Source organism: Lathyrus oleraceus, chromosome 4 (genome assembly GCF_024323335.1).
Source record: "Lathyrus oleraceus cultivar Zhongwan6 chromosome 4, CAAS_Psat_ZW6_1.0, whole genome shotgun sequence".
Lineage (NCBI taxonomy): Eukaryota > Viridiplantae > Streptophyta > Magnoliopsida > Fabales > Fabaceae > Lathyrus > Lathyrus oleraceus.
The window spans coordinates 83,293,021-83,297,934 of NC_066582.1; positions in this window are offsets into that span (position 1 = coordinate 83,293,021).

Sequence of the window (4,914 nt, forward strand, 5' to 3'; positions counted from 1 at the left end):
AGTGATTATTACTCCTCAGGGCACACATTTTCCTTTTATAGCAAGGCTAACTTTCAAATGCACGAATAATATGGCTGAGTATAAGGCCTGTATTATGGGATTGGAAGAGTGTATTGATCTGAGGATCAAACATCTTGATGTATATGGTGATTCAGCCCTTGTTGTTAATCAGATTAAGGGTGAATAGGAGACGAATCAGCCTGGCCTCATCCCATATAGAGACTATGCGAGGAGGATTTCAACATTCTTTACTGAGGTTGACTTCCATCATATTCTTCGAGATGAGAATCGGATGGCAGATGCTCTCGCTAAACTTGCTTCAATGATTGTGTTTGACTTTGGAATGAAGTTCCCAATATCACTGTGATGCGCTTGGACAAACCATCTCATGTATTTGCAGTAGAAGAAGTGCAAGATGATAAGCCATGGTATTATGATATCAAGTGCTTTCTTCAGAGCCAGATTTACCCGCCTGGGGCATCTGTGAAAGATAGAAAGACTTTAAGCAGATTATCATGTAGTTTCTACCTCAGTGGCGATGTGCTTTATAAGAGAAATTTTGACATGGTTCTGCTCAGATGCATGGATAGACACGAAGCAGACCTATTAATGACTGAGGTCCATGAGGGTTCATTTGGTACTCATTCCAATGGACATGCCATGGCTTGAAAGATGTTGAGAGCAAGCTACTATTGGCTGACAATGGAGTCTGATTGCTGTAAATATGTGAAGAAATACCATAAGTGTCAGATTTATGCGGATAAGATTCATATTCCCCCGACACTTCTGAACGTGATTTCATCACCATGGCCTTTCTCCATGTGGGGAATTGACATGATTGGCATGATAGAGCCGAAAGCATCCAATGGTCACAGATTTATTCTCGTAGCAATTGATTACTTCACCAAGAGGGTTGAAGCAGCGTCATATGCAAACGTAACCAGGTAGGTGGTTGTGAAGTTTATCAAGAATCGACTCATATACCGTTATGGTGTGCCAGATAAGATCATTACTGACAATGGATCTAACTTGAACAACAAGATGATGAATGAGCTGTGTAGCGAGTTCAGGATAGCACATCTTAATTCTTCTCCTTACAGACCCAAAATTAATGGGGCTGTTGAAGCTGCTAATAAGAATATCAAGAAGATTATCCAGAAGATGGTTGTCACGTACAAAGATTGGCATGAGATGCTGCCATTTTCTTTGCATGGATATCGTACATTTGTTCGCACTTCAACAGGGGCAACCCCTTTCTCTCTTGTTTACGGCATGGAGGCTGTGCTCCCAGTATAGGTGGAGATCCCATCAATGAGAGTCTTGATGGAAGCCAAGTTGATTGATGCTGAATGGGTTCAGAGTCGTTATGACCAATTGAACTTGATAGAAGAAAAGAGATTGACTGCCATGTGCCATGGTCAGTTATATCAGCAAAGGATGAAGAAAGCCATTGATAAGAAGGTCAAGCCTCGTGTGTTCCGAGAGGGTGACCTTGTGCTCAAGAAAGTCTTGTCTTTCGCACCCGATTCCAGGGGCAAGTGGACTCCAAACTATGAAGGTCCATATGTTGTTAAGAGAGCCTTTTTAGGCGGTGCTTTGATACTTACAACTATGGATGGGGAGGATTTCACTCGTCCTGTGAATTCAGATGCAGTCAAGAAATACTTCGCCTAAAAAATAAAAATAAATAGCTCGCTAAGTTGAAAACCCAAAAGGGCGGCTTAGGCAAAAATGAGCGTCTCGGTGGATTGAAAACCAGAAAGGGTGATCCAGGCAAAAGTTAGAGACATAAAAAATGAATATGTATCCTGCTAGATTGAGTACCTCACCCTGGGGAAATCTAGGCAAAAATTAGGGATTTGGCAAGTAACTGCATCCTGACAAGACTTTGTTCTACAAACTGTCATCTGTCAGAGATTCTCGCTCAGTCATCGTCAATTGAAGCTTCAAATACACCGAGTTCAGAGTTGGTGAAGAAATGGTCATTATGTTCAATGTAGCCCTTTTCCAATATATATCACCAATTTCAAATTTGTAAAGATCTATGGAGTCTTGCCATTTGCAGACTACCTTTCCATCAAATGAATTTAAGCCTCTATCCAATTATTTGCACTCTTATTTATTTCTATTCAACAAATGTTTTGCATGTTTTAATTGAGAAATATCATTGTTTTAAACAAATAAATTTTCATGACTTAGTGAACATTCACAATGATAAAAAGGATATTGGGGATGTCTTCAGTGCTCTCCCAAAGATGGTATGATTCCCAACAGGGTAAGGCATTTGTTCATATTCCTGGCATGCTTGTATCCTCTTCCTCCAGAGCCTTTTGTGGTCTTTCTCCCGAGTAGAGTGTTTGGAGAAGATATTCATCCCCCTTTCCTTCAGCAGAGTAGTGATCCTTCCTCCTCAGCAGATGTGATCTATTTGATAGTACAGTATTTGGTGATCTTGGAAACTTCTGATGGGTGGTTGTTCCCCACAGAGTTCCATTATTCCCCTCTGATAATTTCCCCAGTAGAGTTGCTTCTACGGCGGATTTTATCTGTACGATGATCCTGTCCCCAGCCAGAATGACTGGTGTTCATTCCCCTGCAGAGATCTTTGTTTCCTGGTATCTCTTGCCCCCATCAGATTGGGTGTTCTCCATTGGGCCTGGCTTTCTCTCTTGAGATATAGTACCGAATATTTGTTCATTGACCGTTGAACCTGTTTGTGATAGATATGTCTGTTCTGTCAGCGTTCATCACACATAAACCACGCATATATGCATCATTTTGACATTCAGATACTCATGTTGCATTCTTTGCCATATATCTTTGTTTGTTATCTCCTGCTAGTTGGTAATATGTTCCCCAAGCAGATGTTTGTGTCTGATCTCCCCATGTAGAGTCAGCCCCATAAGCAGAAAGTGTTTATCCTTTCTTCCATACTCCCCACTGAGTTATGTCCTCGTGGATGATGGTTGTTTCTGTTTCCTCCCAACACATATATTGGGATGGAGCTTCCCCCCTGAGTTATATCTTCATAGGGATGAGTCTTGTTTCTTCGCGCCTCTCTAGTTTGATCCTAGATTGGCTTCTCGTGTTTTTCCTGCGATTCCCCGTAGTTCAGATAAACGATTGCTCAGTAACCAATAATTATCCATCTTTTCCCCGGCGGAGTCTGTGGTTTTCTACCCTTATACCGGTAGTTGTAAACCCTATTTTTATCCCCTTGTAGAGTTAACCTTATTTTCGTTCATCCTAACCGATGACGGTTACTCTTCCGTGGTTTTCTACCCAGTATCTGGTAGATGTAATCCCCTCCTTGACGATTATCTTTATCCAATATTCGGTATCGATATTCCTTCACCCTTTTTGAGTATACCTCCCGGTAACCGGTGATATGTCTCCCGGATCGCTACCTCTGTCAATGTATCCCTAATGGGTCATCTTTCATTTGCCGTTTGCCGGTAATGATTGTTTCTCCCTTTGTGATCGGTCATCATTTTATACATAGTTTTTGGTATCCTGATACCCCTCTCCTTTTGGTCGATTTATCCTTTATTAACCCAGTAGCCAGTTGTGGATAATTTTCCATGCGAGTGTGTTATCTACGTTCTGACGGTAATAGATAATATATCTCATGCGCTCTTTGGTCGAAGTCTTTTGTTCTTCCCCAGTCGAGTAAGATTCGTATTCCTTTTTGCGGAGTCAAATGCCCATCCTGTAATCGAGTTTGCTTTTCAACCCTCTTTTGGATGATGAGTGTCTTGGAAATATTCCCCAATTCACGCCTTGGTCGGTCACCTATTATATGCCCAGTAACCGGTATCCCTGGTGCTCCTTCCCTTCTGCTCCCTATTATGACTTTTTGTCCCCCTGTGGAGTCAGATTTTCCTGAGTTGAAGTATACCTTTTTTAGGTTTTCCTCAGATGATTTCGGATGTTTGATATCTCTCACCCTTATACCGGTCTTAGATATTCATTCTCCCAAAGCGTGTTATCTCTCACCCTTATACCAGTGTTCGGATCACATGTCTCTTTGAGCTTATTACCCAGTAACTGGTAATACCTCATTTTGTTGTTTCCTCAGCTAGGTTTCTCTTTGGACATTGCCCCGTCAGGGTCCTTTGTGGTTTTTCCCCAGCAAAGTCCCTTAGTGGATTCTCCCAACCCGAGTCCGGATTTTTATCTGAGGTATCCTTTATGGATAATTTTGTTGTATTGGCATATTCCCCTATACATGCATCTTTAAGTCAGCTCGAGTCCTTCCATTGATTTATTTTCGTGGAATTCTTCTCGTGTCTCTCGGTAATCTCAAGTCGTGACCTGCTCACGCAATTTATCTCCTTTTCTATCCCCATAAGAGTCCCAGAGTCTCTATCCCATGGAGTGAATTACTCATATGGATTGTCAGTTTCTCCGAATTTCTTTTCTTCTTTGTGGACACATATCCCCACAGAGTACTATCCTTTCTCATACATACATTTGCATCATGAGATCTCTTAAGGACCAAAATTCGTCTCTTTGTTATTATTTAAGCCCATTCTACCTCGTCGAGACGAAAATTTTAACCTTCACTTCTCCGGCTAGAATGACCTTAAATAGGGACATCTGTAAGACCCTAATTTTGGCCCCAAGATTCCTCATGGCATCATAACATGGCATTTGCATAGTCTCAAGGATCATAAGCATCTTGGTTCCCTTTGCCTTTAGGTTGGGACCTCTTGTGAGTGGTTTGAGATTACCAAGCATGCTTATTGCTTTTCTCATTTTATTTACTAACCAAAAGCACAAAAATATGTCACTAACATCTTTTGTTTGTAGCTTGAGCAGTCACAAGATCCAAAGCTTCTAGGTGATCCTATTGCATTGATATGGTCAAGAGAAGATGAAAGCAAGCATGGTAATGGTTACCAAAGCTCTCAT